The sequence below is a fragment of the Podarcis liolepis genome (assembly GCF_965112155.1).
Source record: "Podarcis liolepis genome assembly, chromosome: 1".
NCBI classification, from domain to species: domain Eukaryota; kingdom Metazoa; phylum Chordata; class Lepidosauria; order Squamata; family Lacertidae; genus Podarcis; species Podarcis liolepis.
The window spans coordinates 27192903-27215501 of NC_139554.1; positions in this window are offsets into that span (position 1 = coordinate 27192903).

Here is a 22599-nt window from a genome sequence, read left to right on the forward strand (position 1 = left end):
GTAGCTAGATTGGAGCATAAATGCCTCAGAATTGCCCTGAACCCTGTTTTTAATGACAGCTAGCCAAATGCTTTCGGAAGCTGATATGAAGGGCATGAACCTTAACATCTGGTTTGCAGATGGTCAGGCCTGCCAAGTTGGAGCCAACATGGGAGGGGGGAGTGTTGAGCGTACATGACATCATACATGTGACGGAATTCCTCCATGCCTCCCACCACCTCCATGCCTCCCACCCCCACCTGGTGGCCAGCGCTGATTCGAGAATGCTGCCTTGGCATCATCATCACGCGGTGCTGTCCAGCTGTCCAGCTATGTCCAGTTATGAAATATGATAAGAACAGCGAATTAGATAGTAATAAATAATAAGCATGTAATTAGTAGACCTAATAAGATGATCAAACCAACTATATGCAATGCATAGAAACTGTACTGGTCATCAATATGTAACCTAAACAAATAAAAGCTACGCTCGATGCCAAACTATAACCAATCTTCAGGTCTTTTTCAGTCATCTTAGCTACATTCACTGCTTAGCATGAATATCAGATGTTGGAAAACAATTTACAAGTAATGAATGGCAAAGATTTTCTAAATAAAGCGAGCCCATAAACCATGTAGAGTAACAATGCCAGTTATAACCAACAATAATAATCACTATTCATTCACAGAGTGCTTCACTTCCAGTTCTGGATGAGCTCTCAATAAATTGTGAGTTGCCCTACCAATAGGGACATACAGGAAAAGTCCAGAATTAGCCTGACTGGTCACTTGATTTAAAACATAATTATGTTGATGGGGTAACTCTTTGCACCACATCTCTCCCAAAATTAAGATGAGAGGTTGCAGATTGAATGTGGAGAAATGGTTTCAATGAGAGACCAATGCAACCCTAAGAACAATAATGCCATCATTTTATACTCATAAAAATATCACGTAGAAATGATAATAAATTCAGGATATTTGTCCTCAACTGTACATTTTTGGGAAATGGAAGATGATGAAAGGGCAAAGATCAAGGGAAACTAAACACTGCATCAAAGGTCAAGGCATACAGAGAATCTCAAATGTTCATCTTCATCTCTCTGCCAGCATCATATTTTCCCAATGACTCCTCAGATGCCATGTCAAAAACTTCCATTTAGTTTCAGAATATACTTCAGTATTAAGTTTTCTGTGGAGTGTTCAGGATGAGCAGAATCACATACTATGCAAGAGCATCAAAAGTGTCCTAAATTATGTTACTAAGTTAAGTGTGCAAAGTCTAATGCTACTAATCTTGATTTCCAAACTGGAGGGGTGGAGGAGCCAGTGGAATATTGCAACCATTTCCAGCCCTTTGGAAGTAGGAAGGATGGAGAAAATATCAAAAGTTCAGAATTGTCTGCTTTTCCTTTGTAGAACACAGAAAGGGTGAAAAAAGCACTAAGATCACTCACTGACTGTGACAGGACAAAAACCACGGTTTCCTCCAACAAATTTCCCCATCCAAGTTAGCCTAGGGTATTAAATCTGAGATTGCTCTCACCTTTGAAAGTATAACATAACAGATGCTTATTATATCCAGAAATATACAGTCAAACTTTGTGTCAAGGCAGGTCACCTAGATCATGAGCAGGTTTGACAGACATGTCAATCACAGAAATTGCGAAGATGGCTATTTCTAATGCTCGTTTCTAGTGGCTGACATCTGAAAAAAAAGAGGGATCACAAACCCGATATTGGCTACTGTGTGAAAAAGTATCAAAAAGACTGAAACTTTTGGAAGAGACAGCTATTGCCCTCATTGCTCCAAAAAATAATATGCAAGGTGAAACATTGTATTACAAAAGGCAGTAGCTGCCACAGATATAGCTTGTGCACATGGACGGATGTTTGACTCTTAGCAGTTAATAATCATTCCCTTCCTTACGGACATCTGGGTTACAGAGCAGCATAAATGAAGCATTATATAACAGGATGTTCCACTTTGCAGTTCCAACCAGCTCAGCTGGTGTTTGTTGCTTCATTGTGAAGCATATTCTACTACACAGAAAAGTTACCAAAACGGAACTTCTGCCTTGAGCCGTTAAGCCAATAAGGAGGGAAGATAAGAAGTTGCCCTGTACCTTGTCAGACCACTGGTCCATCCAGCTTGTCCCAATGAAGCAGTACCTGTTGTTGTTGTTTAGTCATTTAGTCGTGTCTGACTCTTCGTGACCCCATGGACCAGAACACGCCAGGCACCTCTGTCTTCCACTGCCTCCCGCAGTTTGGTCAAATTCATGCTGGTAGCTTTGAGAACACTGTCCAACCATCTCGTCCTCTGTCATCCCCTTCTTGTGCCCTCAATCTTTCCCAACATCAGGGTCTTTTCCAGGGAGTCTTCTCTTCTCATGAGGTGGCCAAAGTATTGGAGCCTCAGCTTCATGATCTGTCCTTCCAGTGAGCACTCAGGGCTGATTTCCTTAAGAATGGATAGGTTTGATCTTCTTGCAGTCCATGGGACTCTCCAGAGTCTCCTCCAGCACCATAATTCAAAAGCATCAATTCTTCAGTGATCAGCTTTCTTTATGGTCCAGCTCTCACTTCCAAACATCACTACTGGGAAAACCATAGCTTTTACTAAGCAGTACCTACCTGGCCTTAAAGAGGCATTGGGGTGACCACTCCTTATAAAGCCCATTCTGGATGCCATGGTGTTTAATAATGGTGTGACCATTGCCTGCTTTGGGGTAAAGGTGGTGGCAGTGGAGCAAGTTCAATAAAGATTTTAAGTTACTCAAAAGCTGCAGAGTGGGAGTCTCTTGGCATGGGGAGGGACCCTCTTTGTTTGAGAGACAGAGAGAGGGGGAGTGGGCTGCCTGCCATAAGTGAAATCAGGGTGGGAACTGTTGCTAAAATCATTGGTTGCTTAATCTGTTTAAATCTGATTGAGCTAGATGTTCTGACTCAGGACTCAGCTACATCAGTAAAGAAAAAGCGTTTTAAATGTGTTATAACACCGTGACACCAGATGGCGCGGTGTAGTTCCATCTTTCGGCAATGTGATTTCCCATTATGAGGTTTACAACGCATTTTCCTGAAACGTGTGTGTGTGTGTGTGTGTGTGTGTGTCTAGATCCAGCCTAAGTGTATGGCACATTCCTTTGTTCTCGTTACTTTTTATTGTTACTGTAGGTCTTCTAGTTTTAAATGGTGATGCTTATATATTGACGCTGTACACTTTTTGAATTTATATAATAGTGCGAGCCATTTTGTAAGAACGTGTCATCTAAAAAGCAGACTATAATTCAAATAAATAAATAAATAAATAAATAAGCAAGCAAGCTTCCAAAGAACCCAGAGATTCCATAGAAGACAGTATGAAAACAGTACATTTGACAGTATTAAGTGTGATTTTATCTGATAGTGTTTCATACTTAATTTTTTATGTAAGGAAGGTTTCAGTTCAACTTCACATTTTCTCATAGATCTGTTTCATTATGCTTCTTTGTAGATTTGTAATGACTTCAAATAATTGAGTTACTTTCACAGACATCAGATTCGCCGGAGAAAGCTGTCTGCCCTTTTTTTTTAAAAAAAAAGTACTTAATAGTATTTCCCCTTTAATCTAGTAAGATTTGACACATGTGGCGATTCTATCATTTATAGATTAACTTTGGTTTTTCTGCACTTTTCTTCAAGTGTGCTTTGATAGCTAAGAATATAGAAATTATTCTATTAAGGTTGCTGAAATATAAAGGGATCCCTAATGTGCATGTGATGCTAAACTATGGTTTGGATATCCTTGGGCTCACATATTCCTTCCTCCCCTTGGACACTCTGCTTCTCTGGCTGACCTTGTTTGGACAAGCCATAGTGTGCTAGTATATTCAAATCAGAAAAATATGGTTTGAGCTTGCCCTCTGAACCAGACTTGAAAACCACAGTTTGGAGATGGTTATAGTCATACCTCATGTTACATCTGCTTCGTGTTACGTTCTTTCAGGTTACATCCCGCGGTGACCTGGAAATACCGGAAAGGGTTGCTTCCAGGTTTTGCTGCTCGCACATGCGCAGAAGCACAAAATGACATCATGCGCATGTGCAGAAGCGGCGAATTGCAACCTGCGCGTGCGCAGATGCACCACTGTGGGTTGTGCTCTTTTCATGTTGCGAACGGGCCTCCGGAACGGATCCTGCTTGCAACCAGAGGTACCACTGTATAACTCTGGTATGGAAGGCAGACAGAAGTCATCGTTTGACTACTGAAATGTAATGGCAAACTATGGCTTGCTCAAAACCAGAAGGCATGCTCAAAACTATGGTTTGCTCAAAACCAGTTGGGAACTGAAGCAGGAAAGGCATAATGGAGAAATGGAGAGGAGAGTGTTTGCAAGTCCAAAGCTCAAACCCAATTGTCCTCACTTGTCTTATTTGGAATTATGCACAGTTTGAACTAGTTACAAATGTGGCTTTGGACAACAAATACCCCAACTGTCCGCAGTGTTCTAGCTACACTAAAGTCTATGGTGAGGTTCTTCAAAATAGGAAAGCACAGCTGCAACAATACAGAAATCAATCATTTTTTCACTATTATAATTTCACCTCCTTTCAAGTGGTGCACAGCTGCTTTTGAACAATGTATTTCAACCTCAATATGCCAGGAAGCCTATTTATAAACATGACTCTTTCTTCATAAATATTTCCTCTCAATCTGAAATGGATTTTTATTGATGCTTTAGAACTGGGGGGGGGGGGTCAATGTATGTCATTAGATTTGTGTGTGTGGTTGTGTCTGTTGGATTCCGAACCTTGTCCATAACACACTACAGTGGTACCTCAGTTTATGAACAGTCCTGCTTACGAATGAATCGGTTTATGAACTCCGCAAAAGCAGCATCCCGGTTTGCGAACTTTACCTCAGTCTAAGAATGGAAAGCCACCAGTGGCGGGAGGCCTCATTAGGGAAAGGCCTTATTAGGGAAAGCACACCTTGGTTTAAGAACAGCTTTGGTTTAAGAACAGACTTCTGGAATGGATCAAATTCGTAAACTGAGGTACCACGGTACAGGGTAAGAGCTTTGGACATTTGAGCCCTGCTTTTAGTTAACAGAATCCTAGAACCTAGAATTGTAAAGTTGGAAGGAACCAACCCTCTGCAATGCAGGAATCTTTTGCCCAATGTGGGGCTCGAATCCATGACCTTGAGATGAAGAGTCTCACACTGTAAGCCATAAGTAGTTACAAGACTCCACGAGTATGAAACATACAGGAGTAGAAGACCAATGACAACATAATGGAAGGTTTTAGCCCAGTTCAAACATGTAGACTTATTGCAATGTCTTTGGGGTCTGGGACCAGATCTAAATAGTGTATTCACTTGACATCAGGCAGATCACATCTTGTTTGAATCATGTTTGCCAGTTCACCCAGTATGCATGATGCTTCTCCCTTCCAACATTTATGGAACAAACATACTGAGCAATTTTCCAGAGGAGCAGGAGCTCCTCTGAAATTATTCTTCACATAAAATATCCGAAATATGGCTTACACTTACTGTTCCCAAACCTAACCTGCAGAAAGCCATCTAATTAGACTTTAGTTTGATTTTGACCTGTTTTTAGGAGGTAATTTAATTATTGTTTGATTTTATACTAATGTTATATATCTGATGTTAGCTGCCCTGAGCCCGACTTCGGCCAGGGATGGTGGGGTATAAATAAATTATTATTATTATTATTATTATTATTATTATTATTATTATTATTATTAATGATTATTATGGGTAACTGCATTGCCCAGTGATTAGATGTTGTTACCTTAAAACCATTAAAATTGTGGTCCTTCTATATAACTCTCCTTCTATATAACTCTCCTCTAACCAAACACACTCATGCTACTTTGATAACAAGTTATACACACACACACACACACACACACACACACACACACACACAAACATGGCTGTGTCTTCACCCTGTAGCATTTTGTCACAACAAGAGGAGCAAAGTCACTTTAGAAAGCATCTCTCAACTGGATGTTTTCCTATTCTTTCATTTATATGTATATTTGGGGAGGTGGGGAAGCAAAGTGTTTGTTAAGTATCGCCCGCTGCCAGCTGATTTGCAAACACTGCCACCGTTTCAAACACCCAGAGCTTCATAGGGTGATGGACCTCATCAGGCAAAGGGTCTAATGCCATGCCTCAGAAATTGCTTTGCACTTCCCCAGCCCAAAATGTCTGAAGTCACAAGAAAAGGATTAAAGAAAAGCTGGCAGCGCTTTGTCTGGGCTGAGCAGCCTCCCTGACACATTTCTCCTCAGCATGCTTCTGTAGCTCAATACAAGGTCTTTTGATATTCCTCTGTTTTCCCCTCTTAGTTTGTTATTTTTACCCCTCCCAGTTTAATTTCTTTTCCTTTCTAAAGAGCCGCTTTAACAGCTGCATCTCCAGCTGTCAAGTGAATAATTCAGGGGCAATTTCTCACCATTACGTGATTGGTCTACAAAACACATTAAACAGTCTTCAAGGGGGGAAAAATAAGCTTCATATGACAGCTGTGTACACTTAAAGGGAGAGAAAAAATTCTTTTATTAGAGAACAATGGAGCCTCACACAATGAGCACACAGATTTTACCATTCTTTCAGCAGAGAACTTGTCATGAAGACATTAACTCAATTGATGAGGTGCCTGCTCTGGAGTTTGTGGCTCCCAAAATCCTTCTTTTCACACAGTCCAAGGAATCTTCCTGTAGAAAGTCAGGATGGAATATGACTTCTCTATGGTTCCAGAACATGTGTGCAGGAACATGATGCCTTACTGAAGCTAAGAAGGTCTGGGTCTGGTCAGCGCCTGGTTACAAGGCTGCCTGGGAACACTGCAGTCACATTTGCACCCAGCGGCGTAGCGTGAGTTGTCAGCACCCGGGGCAAGGCAAGTAATTTGCGCCCCCTAACCTGGGGTAAGGCAAGTAATTTGTGCCCCCCCCAACCCCTAACCTGCCGCGTCAGGTGATCTGAGGCAAGTTGCCGCTGGCGCTGCCGCCCAAACAACGCCACTTGCCCGGAGGAGGAGGCGGGCAGAGAGGCGAGGAAAATGCAACATGGCCCAGCAGCTGCAGCAGCGGCGGCGGAGGTGGGGCTGTGAGGAGGGGCTGCCTGGCGCGTCCTCCGCGGCCCTGACGCGCGGGGACCGCGGCGAGCGCTGAGAGCCGCTGCCTGCCGGACGCCTTCAGCCCGGACGCGCACACAGCTCGTCGGTTCCGCGAGACATGCGGCTCTGCTACAGCCTGCGCCCGAGGCTCTTCGGCGACTCCGGAGGCAGCGAGCGCGCCCCCCCAGATGCTGCGCCCGGTGCGGCCGGCCCCCCTTGCACCCCCCACGCTACGCCACTGTTTGCACCATACCTTTTAAAGCACTATGATACCACTTTAAACATTCATAGCTTCTCCCAAAGGATTCTGGGAGCTGTAGCTTGTAAAGGGTGCTGGGAATTTTTAGAGGACCCCTATTCCTGTCCAAGAGCTAGGATTCCCAGGGTATGCCTAATAGACATATTTATGCAAAGCAATTTTCCAAATATAATGTATTTTGTATGTTATTTTCACTAATACTGTGCACATACCCTATTTATTTATTTATTTATTTATTTATTTATTTATATATATATAGTTTTGCACGTATTACTTGGCTGGAAAAATGCACTGCAAAATTTGGAGAACGTCAAATCTCAAAGGATGGCTGTGTTTCGATTTGGATATTGTTGCAGAAAGTGTGAATTAGATAAATTTGCCTTTCAATGTGAACGGAATTAAATTTCTTTCCCATCCCTGGAAAAAAAGACAATGTAAACCAAGAAAATCTTTAATAAAAAATGTGGTGTTTTTTTCTTCAAAAAAACACCTCCCATTCTTACTCAGTTAGGGATTTTAATAGCTAGATATACCCACCCTCACTAATTTAATGAGTGTCTCACCACTGAAAGCCATGTGGCTTGTGCAGTGACCTTTCAGTTCCTTGAGCTCAAATTTTCAAAAGTCTTATTGAACTGATCAACTTTCTTGCTGTCAGCTCTCCAGGATCCAGAAACTCCTCTCCTAGTGATCTGTTCAACTCTGCTTCAAAGCCTTGTGGTACTTGCCATGTACAATGCACACATTTCATCATGCAAGACTTAATGCTCTGCAGATATAAATTCTTTGAAGGATTCCTGAATGCATCAACAATGTCTATGTTCTTAGCCACTCTTAATGGAATTGTGCAAAGTCTCTGGATGATAGATTGACTTATATTTCAGACAGGTGAAAGGGGTTTTCACCGTCCTGGTTATATCATGGCTTCTGACTTCTGGGATATTAGTTTGGACTTCTTGCTGTTTAAGTGCTCTCCCTAACCTTAAGTAGTACTTCATTGTACCTCATTGGTTTCATTCTCTCACAGAAAGTTCATGCCCCGAAGCTACAAAAGCCTCTTGCATGTTGAGCAGTGGCGTAGCGTGGGTTCTCAGCACCCGGGGCAAGGCAAATAATTTGCGCCCCCTAACCCGGGGCAAGGCAAGTAATTTGCGCCCCCTAACCCGTGGATTTTAGCACTCGAGTCTCTTCCGCGCCCCCCCAGATGCTGCGCCAGGTGCAGCAGGCCCCCCTGCACCCCCCACGCTACGCCACTGCTCCCACCACAAGTCTTCAGGACAGCCATCCAAAGGCTGGTGCGGGGAGAAGGTCTCTCCGCCCCACCGCCAGGCTTCGGAGGAGGTCCGAGGACAGTGGGGTTCCTGCTTCCTCGAGGAGGGCCAGCCAAACGCGCGCCCCCCAATGTTGCGCCCGGTGCGGCCGGCACCCCTGGCACCCCCCACGCTACGCCACTGATGTTGAGGTCCCCAAGCCACCCTCTAAATAAATCACAATTCACACAGAATTTTTGTTTAAGGTTTTTGGCATAAATTTGGCCACAACTTTATTAAAATACATAATGTGAGTGGTTGCTTAGGCATTGGTTATGACTATCTGTCCCTGCCCTGGGAAAGAACTGACTTCCGGATTCCAGTGAAAGCCAGTAAGGGAAAACAATATTGGGGAGAGAATGGGGCTGAGCACCATACCATCACCCCTCCCCGCATGCTCCCAGGGTCTTGCGTGGCCCAAGCCCCATTCAGGGGTACAGGCGAAAGCATGGCAAAACCCTGGATTCCTTTAATGGAATTCCCTTGCAGCAGCAGCATTGGTGGGGCAGGCACAGCCAATCCTTACCCCTCCACCAACCAAATTTTAACCAATGCCTAACCACAACCTTACAAGTTGTGACGATTTGCTACACAGTAGGCAAAAACCAAATGGCACCAGACAATCTGCCAAATGGACAAAAATCCTACCAGGCCCCTGCCCCAAAAGCCGATGACCCCATGATAGGCATAGCAAGGTCAAACGCAACATCCCTAAAATTAGGGAAGGTGGGTGGGTGATCCGATGCACACAGCAAAAGAGACTGCACCAAGCTGCATGCCAAGAATATATAACCTTTGGGCCAACCCTCTAAATGGTAACATCAAAACCTCCCCAACAACCCAATCTAGCCCAATAACAGTCATGATCATCCAAACGGTCCCGCCCAGCAACCAAGAGGGAGTGTCCTGCTAGACCCAACCACAACATGAAGGAGAGCACGCTTTACATTTCAGGTAACAGCTATGTGAATTCTCTCACCATCTCTGTTTTATCAGTTGCCATCTTGCTATTACTTGTTCACAGACTCATAGTTGGAAGGGGCTACGAGGGTCATCTAGTCCAACCTCCTGAAATACAGGAATCTTTTGCCCAACATGGGGCTGGAACCCACAACACTGAGATTTAAAAACCTCATTGGATAGCTCAGTCGGGAGAGCATGAGACTCTTAATCTCAGGGTTGTGGGTTGAAGCCCCACGTTGGGCAAAAGTTTTCTGCATTGCGGGGGGTTGGACTGGATGACTCTCGTGGTCCCTTCCAACTCTACAGTTCTCTGATTCTATGTTCATGCTCTACCAATTGAACCATCAATCCCTACAAGACAGTGCATTTGAAAGGTGCAGAAGTTCATCAGCTATGTAAGGATGCAGCCACATCATAAATTTGTGGCAGTGTAATCTTCATTTTGTGGGATGCGGGTAGCGCTGTGGGTTCAACCACAGAGCCTAGGACTTGCCGATCAGAAGGTTGGCGGTTCGAATCCCCATGACGGGGTGAGCTCCCGTTGCTCGGTCCCAGCTCCTGCCAACCTAGCAGTTCGAAAGCACGTCAAGTGCAAGTAGATAAATAGGTACCACTCCGGCGGGAAGGTAAACGGTGTTTCCGTGTGCTGCTCTGGTTCGCCAGAAGTGGCTTAGTCATGCTGGCCACATGACCCGGAAGCTGTACACTGGCTCCCTCGGCCAATAAAGCGAGATGAAGGCCGCAACCCCAGAGTCATCTGCAATTGGACCTAATAGTCAGGGATCCCTTTAACTTTACCTTATCTTCGTTTTCTGCATTTATAAGGTTTGATGCCACCGTTCAGTGGATTGCTGAATAATGTGATAAGACTTGTGTGGTCTATTTCCGCATGCATTGTTTGAGTGCTTATAAAGCTCCTTGGAGGGGGAGACTACTATATGTAGTATCATACAAGTTCTTCTCTTCATTGATGGAAGGAACAGATTTCTTGCAGAGTTCTGAGTGTTGAACTATATCATTAAGTAAGAGCTCTTTCACTGACACTGAAGGGCTGCAATGAAGTCAATACTGAAGAAGTTAATGGCTGCACTTTGTTCTGTTGAATGCCAGGAATCAAATCCTTTATGAAATTTCACATATTCACATATTTCACATATTCATGAATAGAAATGGATGTCAATTGGTCTCCCATTGAGCAGAGCCTATTGGCAATATAAACAACATTGGAAGTTTATTTAATTCTGCAAAGGATAGTGTACATAATACCATGTTTTCATACCCCCCCCCCGAATTATATTCTTCTACTATGGGAATTAACAGCAGGTCAGCAAAAAGGGCAGGTTTTGTAAGCTTTTATGGTTGTCGTGAGGCTTATACTTAGACCCTGGAAGAATACTCACTGTCTATTAAATAATGCTACTGAACACATTTCTTATAAACATCAACTTCATGTGGATACCTATTTGGTATCAATTTATATATTGTTGTTGTTTTGATAATAATTTTTTTATCAGTTTTCAATTACAACAATCCAATAATAGCCTCATTATAACATGATTTATATGTTTAAACTAAGGTGGAATCTACAAACATAGAAAATGTTTTGAAAATGTTTTGTTTTTTTTAAAAGAATCAAATACATTGAATTTTCAATAAGGCTCTAGTGTCACATTGTATATTGCACTTAAAACACACTTAAAACATTTTATTTGCAGCTGTATAGCTGAGTTCATAGACGGATGTATTGATAGTTAATGTATTTTAATTTGAGTTAATGTATTTTAATGTAAGTTCTTTTATTTTCTTTGTCTCACCCTATTTCTTCCCTCTTCGCCCTTATTTTTCTCTCTTTATCTAATTTGTTAATAATAATGATACTAATTTTTAAATTTATTAAGAATATAAAGGAGTGAATGAATAAATACATATCTGCGTGTCCCATTGCTTTTGTCCTCCCTTGTGATGTTTTTCTGGATCCTTAACCTTCCATCTTTTATTTGGAATTCTTTAGCTGTCTGAGATTGAAGTTTAAATCCATTATCCACGGCTGATGCAGAAAAAATAGCTATCAGTATCTCCTTTCCTACCGTACATCTCTGCAACTGCAAGTTGCAGCCAAGAGCAATCAGTGTCTCATTGATTCTGACCACCAGTGGTGCTGAGTAAATAAATAAATAAATCAGATAGTCTTGCCTAGACTTTGTAAAGTAATTATATCTATTAATCACAGAGACTTTGGAATCTGTCCTTCATGCTATGAGAGCTAGTACCTGCTTTGTTTTCCCTGGACCGTTCTACAATTTCATTCCCTTAATATTTCATGATCTTTTCTTAACAAATTAATTAAAGCAACTAACCTGCAATTCATATTAATTAAGCAAGTCCAAACAAAAAAAAAGCTTGGGGGGGTTATTTGTGCATGTGTAAAATTTCACAGAAACTGCCCATTGATTTTGGCATCACATAAATTAAAGAAAATGCTTCATAAACACAAAAACCACAGAAGAATGGGGAGGCTGTGAAGAAAATTATGGGTGAAAACTAAGCTCTGCTGAATACACGCTGTCTATTTAATTCCATGGCTGTTTGCCAACAAGTGCCATGCTGAAAACGTTTTCATTTCTCTGGAGCAGGATTTCACCTTAAGCCAGGATTCTAACTAGTCAAAGTTTTTCCAAGAAAAAAGTGAAGAGCCACTGTTAGAGCAGACCCACACCATATATTTAAGGTACAGTGGTACTTCGGGTTACAAACACTTCGGGTTACAAACTCCGCTGACCTGGAAGTAGTACCTTGGGTTGAGAACTTTGCCCCAGGATGAGAACAGAAATTGCACGGTGGCAGTGCAGCAGCAGCGGGAGGCCCTATCAGCAAAAGTGCGCCTCAGATTAAGAACGGTTTTGGGTTAAGAACGGACCTCCAGAATGAATTAAGTTCATAACCTGAGGTACAGTATGTCCAACACACATTTAAGGCACATGACTCCCCCCCCCAAAAAAAATCATGGGACTTGTAGTTTGTTAAGGGTCCTACAGTTCCCATGATTCTTTGGAGAAAGTCATGTACTTTAAATGTTCATTGGATGTGCTTTAAATTGATGGTATGGACCTACCCACAAACTGACAGTAGGCATTCTTATTTGTGGGCCAAATGGCTAAGGAAGAAATGGAAGGGGCAGGGTCCACTGTTTGCTTAAAGTTGCTTGGAAGAAGAAACCCCCGCGCCCAGCAAATAAAACCTTGAGACGCTTGTCCCATTGCCTATAAATATCGATCACCAGCACATCTGTTTGGGAGCATTCTAGCAGCTCAATGAATAACAAATAGTGGGAGATGCAATGGCAGTGGGGGGTTGTTTCTTTGTATTCCAAACAATTGTCCACATCTCCATAAGGAAGCACATTTATTAGAACAATTCCTCTAGACCAGGAAGCACCATTGCAATGCTTGTGAGCCATATTAGCCTCTCCAAGAACTTTCCGCAGAAAATATTTTCCTCTACAAAAACGAGGTCATGAAAAGAACTCAGTATAGCTCGGTCAGTAGAGCATGAGACTCTCAATTTCAAGGTCATGGGTATGAGATCCACATTGGGCAAAAGATTCCTGCATGGGTTGGACTAGATGAACCTTGTGGTCCATTCCAGCTCTACAATTCTATGATTCTATGGCTGGATCTACACTGATCTGTAAAAACACTGTAAAAAATAATAATGTAACACTCAATACTGATGGATTGCTTCTCTACAGCGCCCTCTAGTGTCACATTTTTATAACATTTTTTAAACGTTATAACCGACCAGTATAGATTCGCTCTATGATAATGACCACCACTGAGGTGTAGCAAGCCAGGGGAAAGATTTGCTGGCCTAGATATACCTGTTGCATATTCTGATATATGTCTCTGAACTCAGGGGTGGCTAGTTGATGGCTGGTTGTCTAGATTCAGCTCAGGAGTCATACCACATTTTAATGCAGTCAAAATAAAAGTTTTCTCACAAAGCCATTCATAACAAATCCTCCTATCCTAAATTTGTGAGAAATATTCCCACAATTTAATGTCACATCTCTGCAAGTGGAATACAGAAGCTGACCATCCCTACTCCTTCATACTGAATCCCTTGTAACTAATAAACTGTTCTTTATAGACATGTTTTAATAGATTGTGTCTTCCTAATGCTGTTTGTGAACTTTCTATTCTGATGGTTTATTTGCTAAAAGTCCAAAATATATCACGTGCTATAAAAAGGTGGAATGGGGAGGGAAGCATTTTTTGTTCATTCTCCCTACATCCTGCACACCCTCCAAATCTATTCCAGAGGATTTGGGGATCCTTTGTAATGGGAGCTGGAAAGCAACTATAAGAGGAAGGGGGGAAATCAGCAATATTTGCCTTCCTCCACTCTGCTGGCTGAAAACTGATGGATCAAAAAACCTTCCATCAGAACTGGATGACACAACTGGAACAAGATGATCTACTACACTTGCCAAGATCATATCATCAACAACACTTGTTCATCATTTATTAACCCCACAAGATCTCCAAGTGGTTTACCACAGCTTATAAGCATGGGTTTGAAAAGAACATTCTAATAATTAACTTGCGCAGTTCATAAATATAGCAACCTCCATGAACAGTAGCAAGATGCTTTGGCAGTACAACCACCATTCAGAAGTTTTTTTCTATGGAATCCCTTTGAAAAAGACATATATTGCCTGTGATAGAAACCATTAATTACCCACCTAGATGGCAAGCACACTGCCAAAACAATGGCTAGCAAGGCACAGGCTATAGTTACGTCCATTTCAGTTGACCAGCAAAGTAAAAAAATAGCCCAGAGTTTCACTAACAGCAAACACACCTTTCCAGCACCTTGGCTCTTATAAACCATTCTTCAGTTTAGCTGAATCTGCTGACCTGTTAAATGGCAATACAAAAGGATGGTAAATCATTTACTTATTTAGTTTAAGAGCAAAAGGAATTAATCCCTGAAAACAGGTTTTCAGTATGAAAAAAATATAACATTCTAATCTGTCAATTACAGCTTGATGCACAACGGTATTGAGGTGTTGCCCTTTTTTATTCGTTTGTCTTCCATTTTGACTGTTGGTGTCAAACCCTGGCAGGTTCAGGGGCTGAGAGTTATGAAAGCTCGTCACTTAGCCTTAATTTTCCCATTTGCGAAATAGGAGATAACTCTTACCTGCCACACAGGATATTGTGATGCTAATGCTCAAGTTTTAAAATGCCACCGCTTTCAAAAATCAAGTGCATTGTGATGAAAGACTGCATAGAAATTCAAAATGATATTACTATTATGATTAAATTCTAAAAGGTGAAACTCTCCCTCAAAATGTTGCTGCCATTTCCCCCCTCTTAAATAGCTTGCAGGGCTTCATCCTGGACACAATTCCGGGGTTTCAATCAAATGCAAACTCAACATAATGCAGGAGATTAAGGGAGCCAAAAATGCATAAATTTATGACCTACCCACATAGCTGTTGGATTCATAGTGGCTGTGGGAGCAACATTTGCAAAACCTAAATATGGTGGTTCACAGCCCATGGGTATGCTAGTCACATGAGATCACCATTGCATCTGGGAGCTGACAAGCAACAGGAGTACTTGGAAAACAGTGTGTCCCATGTATTCTGTGAACTAAATCTTGTGAACAGTGCAGTCTTCCAATTTTAAATTTTATGTTGTAAATTTATTTTTTATGTTGTAAACTGCTACAGGCTACGTTGTGTGATTTTAGAGGAAAGCTTTCCTTTTATTCTCTGTCGTCCATTGTAAAGGCCTTTGGCTACTGACAAATATGAAAACCAAAACAGTGCAGTTGAAGAGGAACACTACCAATGATTCCATTATACCTGTTTTTTTCACATGAAGAAAGAAGGATGAGTCAAAGACATTGTGGGAGTCTCCTTATAGACTGGAACGGGTGTTGATGCTACAATCTTAACAGTGCCTAGATAAGACTTCTCTTCTTTGCCCAGACATTTTAAGAGATTCATTTGTATGTAGTCTGCTTTGGGAAGTTTAACTGTCATTCTTTCCTAGCTTTTACTGTCTTACAACAGATAATGTTTTGCTTTTATTGTATATTGTTGTTGTAAGCCGCCATGGGCCCATATAGATGAATGGCGGTTCAAAAAATCTGTAAAATAGAGAAAATTAAGTACTCAGGAAGTTCGGCAAAGGGCTTGCTGAAAGGCACCACTCTCCTGTGCAACTTTCATTTTCAATCAAGCAAGACCTCTTTTCATTCACCTTCACTGCACAACGCTCTTGAAATTACCCCATCAGTTAAAGAATTTCAGATTGTATCAGACAAGGAGTTAGAGAAGAGACAGCAAACAATATCCTTTGAATAATGCCTAGAAAAAACTTCTTTCTTTCACTGGTATCCAAACTCATTACTCTCCTGATCTCCTTGGTCTTTTCTAGTTTGGATTTTATGTGTAATGTGAAATGTTAAAGCACTGATGTAATACTGTATATATTAGTGGTTTTCAAACTGTCTTCTGCAGGACCTGGGATTCTTTTGACAAAGGGGTTTCAGGGAGAAGAGCAACTGAAACACAGCTTGGTCTTCTTCCGTAAAGTGTGTGGGGAAAATCAGCCTCATATAACCAACATGTTTAGCTCTAATTAATGCATGAAGGTGTTAAGACCATAGAGTAAGCTGTCCTGCCAGGCTCAGCTAGGTCACACTCCCTCACTTTGAAGAAGAAGAGTTTGGATTTGATATCCCGCCTTTCACTCCCCTTCAGGAGTCTCAAAGCGGCTAACAATCTCCTTTCCCTTCCTCCCCCACAACAAACACTCTGTGAGGTGAGTGGGGCTGAGAGACTTCAAAGAAGTGTGACTGGCCCAAGGTCACCCAGCAGCTGCATGTGGAGGAGCGGAGACGCGAACCCGGTTACCCAGATTACGTGACTACCGCTCTTAACCACTACACCACACTGGCTCTCTTTGGGAGGAAGAGTTTCCAAACTCTTTGTTCTCTCACTTTCAACATGCGAACCCTACCAATAAGGAGGTCTAATCTGGATGCGCCAAGCTTAGACTGCATGGCTCAAGCAAGCCCTATTTGTGTTTCTATACAAATCATTTTGAAACACTAACCATTTGGAAGCTACTGCCTGTTTTTTTCTTGCTGCTGTGTGGAAAAGCACATGAACCTGACCTTTGAAGAGTTTGTAAGTAAGCCATTTTTAATTTACCAAACATGTGGTCTCAAGTGTGGTGAACATGCAGATAATTTTCAACACCAACACTTAGAAAGCAGAATTTTGAAGAAAATAAATTCATTTTAGGAACACCGAAAGCTACCTTATATTGAGTCAGACTTTTGGTTGATCTAGGTCAGTATTGCCTGTGCTGACTGGCAGCAACTCTCCAGGATTTTGGCCAGGGGTCTCTCCCAGTCCTAGCAGGAGATGCCAGGGAGTTAAGCTAGATCTGCTTTCTGCAAAGCAGATGTTCTATCACTGAGCATTTGTGACTTTATTTTGACTCAGTCTCCACTCTGTCACTTCATATGATCATCAAGAGATTGCTCTGTTGAATGAGATCTTCTTCCTTATTGCATTCCCTGTTCCAACTCCAATATTTATTATATAACTTTGCAGGAAGAACAAAGCTGCAACGTTAGCAGGCGTATTTACAGTAAAAACCATTTTTCTTTCTAACATCATTGAAGTACATTTCAGTTCTTGTCTTTGCCATCAAAAATATTTCATTTCAAATGAAATACGAGATATTTCCTTCCCTCCCAGAAATCATTAAAAGCAATTTCTAAAGAAAAACAGGGCATCCCATGGATATAAATCTGGTTATTTTGCAACCATGAAACCAATGAAGGTCATTGTGGCTTCTGATTAGGTTGCCTAATGTTGTAAAATTCAGCTCAAAGGAATAATGTAAGAAATCCAAATGCTGGCTTATGGGATAACATTTCAACTCACATTTTAGTCTACTAAGATCAATCACAGGAATATTAAAGTAAATGCTGAAATGTCAGCTCACTGCCGGTTCAGTAAAGCGATGTGCTAAACCTGAGCTGGTTCACCACACACAATACTACATGAAAACTCTTTGTAAGAATGATAGCAATGATAATTATGCCTTTGGATCAGAATACAGATTGCTTGCATAAGCAAGCACAATAAAATAATACTTAATGTTTTGTACATATACTGATGCCTTCAATTTTCCTACTAAATTACCTTTATTCAGATATAACACCGTGAAAAGTATATTAATGAAATTACACATGTGAAAGGGGAGAGGAGGAGGCATGTTCAGAATAAGAATAAATTACAGAAGTCTTGAAAAGGTGGATTAAATATAGAAAAATTGAGAGCTGAGTTAGCTAGAATTCAAATTCCCATGCTGGAGAGAACCAGGAGGAGAGGGAAGGGAGGTGAAGGCAACATCTGGCTTCTGTTCCTATGTCCACTGGATTGGTGGGAACATTTTTGGTGTCTTTTGGATTTTCTCTCTACTAGTTTAGCACAGGGGTGAGGAACCTCAGACCAGGGAGCTGAGTGCAGCTCCCTAAGCTTCTGCCTAACTCTCAGGTTACTGTCCAGGCCACACCTCTCTTTGTCCCTGCACGCTCTGAGCCCTCTAGTGATTTTACATGGCTGGAATGTATCCTTGAACTGTGACCTCTTGCTTGCCTGTATGGAAAGTGTTGTGTGCTTGTCTGGCCAAATCCATTTTGGCCACACCCACCTCTGTTACAAAGCCCCTGGAAACAGGGGCAGTGTGACCCATTTCACTGCCAGAGGTAAAGGTGATTGAAATATACTCAGAGTCGCAAAGTGATTTCATGCTCTTTATTCAGCTCATAGTGGTGAGGAGGAATGAATGAAAGTCCCCTCACAGTATCTGCTTTATATACATTATTTACACAATGGGCTGCACATGATTGGCTAATTCCGGAATTCTACTGTAAGCCAATCAGGTTGTGGATTCACTTCTATCTGGAGCAGGATTGGGTGGTTCCTGCCAACCAATCATGCTGCTGCATTGTTCTAGGACCAATCAGACTGCTGCATTCTGAATCCTGTTGTTCTAGGACCAATCAGACTGCTGCATTTTGGATCCTATTGTTCTAGGACCAATCAGACTGCTGCAGTTTGGATCCTATTCAACTCAGTACATAACAGTGATCCTGGTGCATCTAAGCAATTTTGAAGCTCAGCCTCAGGAAGACAATCAACCCTCCCAAATAACACACTGTTAAAATCTTGAAGAACTGAAGACCCGACTGCCAAATCCTCACGTAACTCACAGGTCACATGGACCTGATGGTGAGGATGGGGAAACCCCATCATGGCGTCATAAAAACACCTCAGGTATGCACACCCAGGTGCCATGATGGCACAAGAAAAAATCAGGCAGTTCCTGAAGCAACACCAGAATAACCTTTTTTTTAATGAACTAACTCTCCCATTTTCTCTGCTAAGGACAAGAGTTTAGCTTCAGGCAACCAACAGCATTGTTTGATGGAGTCAATCTCAATACCCAAAAATATCGAAGATGTGCTGGCCCCTTTAGTCTTGTTCTCTGCCAGGGGAACTGGAAGCTCCTTGGTCAGATGAAAAAAAAATGCTGCGTCAGGAACTGACAATCCCGTGATCCAGCAGCTCCATGTTTTTTGTTTTTTTTTAAATCTTCCAAGTAATGAAGGACCTGTTTGAGCCCAGGTGGGTGGCATGGGAACAACCCCTGAAACAGTACAAGGAGGGCGGCAGAGGATGCTGCTTGTGCTGACAGAATGATCAGTACAGCGTGACATTGAATTCCTCCATTTCTACAAAAGTCTCATTTCACAACATTCACCCCATGGCCCTAGGGGTTTGTGTGAAGGTGCATGAGGCCCGCCCCCTTGCTGAAGCTAAGTACATCTAGTGCCTGAATTGGTCACTTCCTGAGTACCGCATGTACACACCTGGGGTACCATGACAGAAAAAGGTGAGATATAAATCTAAGATAGAGATAGAGATAGAGATAGAGATAGAGATAGAGATAGAGATAGAGATAGAGATAGAGATAGAGATAGAGATAGAGATAGAGATAGAGATAGAGATAGAGATAGAGATAGAGATAGAGATAGAGATTATCATGGGAATTGGGGTTGCTTGTGTGTAAACCTCCAGCTGTTCCAACTGCTTAGGGGTGGTTGCGTCTTTCCCTGGCTGAGCAGCCCTTTTGCGCGGCTGCCTCAGTCGCTGGTAGAATCCGTCAGTGGGTGTCTCCTAAATTTCCTCCAGCATAAGAATTCCTTAACGGACAACCTCCTCCTCGCTTCTCTGCGCGGAAGCCTTCTGCGCAGAGTGGGCGTGCCAAGCGGTGGTCCTCCACTCTCCTCACTGACTTCACTGGAAGAGTCTCGGAGCCTCCCCTCCGAAGTGCTCTCTGCCTCTCCCTTCTTCCTGGTGTCACCTGGACTTCTTTCCCCAGAGGACGTTCTCTCTCTTCCCTTACTGGTTCCCTCTCCGGCAGAATCTGGGAGCCTAGCCTCTCCACTCTGCTCCGATGTCAGTTCCCTGACAGATATAGATATAGATATAGATATAGATATAGATATAGATATAGATATAGATATAGATATAGATATAGATATAGATATAGATATAGATATAGATATAGATATAGATAGATATAGATATAGATATAGATATATGATCATTTCCAAATAAGTTGCATATTGCACAAAGGAAAGCACCTAAGCATGCACACAGTGGTCTTTTCAACTGGTCTTGAAACTCCCCATGTTATCCAAAACACAGCTGATGAATTTGTTTATTTATTTACACATCAACTGGAAAGAAAGAAAGAAAGAAAGAAAGAAAGAAAGAAAGAAAGAAAGACCTTCTCAAAGCTCTCATTAGCCTCTGGCATGCACAGATAATATGTTGCATGGGTAGTAATATTAGGAAAACATTATCACAGACAACACAGTTGCAGCAAAATGTCTTGGGAAATGCCTATTGATGGAAACTACTGCTTTATCTTCTGTGATAATGTTTCCCTAATGTGACATTGGTCCACTCAAACGAGCACTTATTTGCATCAACCAGGGTGAATTAAGAATGAATAAACTGGCTCACATTCAGCTCACAAGTATACACATTAAGGCTCCAATACAATCTTAAACTTGCTTACTTGGAAGCAAGACCCATTATATCAATTACAAGCAAATTTGTGACTATGAGGCTATAATCCAATGTGTATACTATTTATTTGGGAGTGAGTCCCCAAGTAAACAGTGTTATTTGCCATCTCTGTCATTCATCGTGTTTCATATCATATTTTGCATTCCTGTTTTAGCAATCTGGCTACTGAACATTTGATGAATGGGGGCCCCTTTCCTTCCTGCCTGGAGAGAGGGGATATATTGGCACAAATAAGCCACAGGAGAAATTTGGTTGCCACAACTAATCTTCCACCTCATTAGACTTTAGTGAATGCAGCAATCTTACTTCATTAAATGTGTTTATTTGGTGGCTCCAGCTTTCCTTTTTTAAAATAAATTTCCTTAATATTAACCATGGCTCTTTTAAAGCTGCACTACACATAGTTGTGAAGACTGAATGAAGCAACATCACTGTGGGGAAACGGGATCATTACTGCTCTAATCTAAAATGAGCAGCCCAGGGTCATTTGGATATTACAGACTCAGAGATTAAAACTCCATCGCTTGCTGTGAAGTATAATGCAAAAGTTGTTGTCTATGTCTTCTAGAGCTCATTTTTAGGGAAGTCTCATGATACTTCCCAAATAACACACACTCCCTTTTCAGATTTTTAGCTAAATATATATATATTAAAATACACTTGATTATTGTTTGGAAAGTGATGGTATCTGAAAGGTCGACATTACTTATATATATATTAGGACCCACCTTCTCCTTCTGATTGTAAATTGTTTTAACTTATTTTAATTGCCCAGGGACCTTATGATGGGTGGATAAAAATGCAAATCTACATAAGTCACAGCGGTGTTGTAGGTATGTAAAAAGTAAAACAAAAGATTGCTTATATCTTTCTTTTTAAGACATTCATTTTTTTGTGCAATTTCATTGTCAGCTGCCATAGGAAGCATGGCCAAGGTACACTTTACAAATTTGAGAGAAACAGGAAGAACAAGGAAGGGCAATTGACTCTCCTTTAAGACAGGAATAATACATCTGTGAACCGCCCTGAGTTCTTGTGATGAAGCGTGGTATATAAATTTAATAAATCATCATCAGTAGAGGGCCATATACTTTGGGTGTATGATTGTCCATGTTAAAAGATTCCCACTTAGGTTGGGTAGCTAGATACTAAAGAGTTGAGTACAGTGGTACCTCGGGTTAAGTACTTAATTCATTCCGGAGGTCCGTACTTAACCTGAAACTGTTCTTAACCTGAAGCACCACTTTAGCTAATGGGGCCTCCTGCTGCTGTTGCACCACCAGAGCATGATTTCTGTTCTCATCCTGGAGCAAAGTTCTTAACCTGAAGCACTATTTCTGGGTTAGCAGAGTCTGTAACCTGAAGCGTATGTAACCTGAAGCGTATGTAACCCGAGGTACCACTGTACTGCCATGTTGCATGAGTCATATGCTTACTTTGTTGGAACTGTAAATATAGAAAGTGAGAAATAAGCTTGGTTTTTGATGGCATGACTGTAGTATGCAAGACAAAGTTCTCCTTATCACCAAATCTTCTCTGCCTTCTTTGTGCATCCTATCGTTCCCCAGACCTTTAGAGATCCGAGGTCCTGCAGCCTTGAATATTTATAAAATGGAAGGGACTTTAACAGGTGCTGCTTGATATGCAGTGGTAAGAAAAGTGGCGCTTGATGAAATTCCCACTTGTATGCAGCTTTTAAAAGTACGTCGACTCTATCTTCCTTTGCATCTGGTCATTTCATTTCTACTTGAAAAGAAC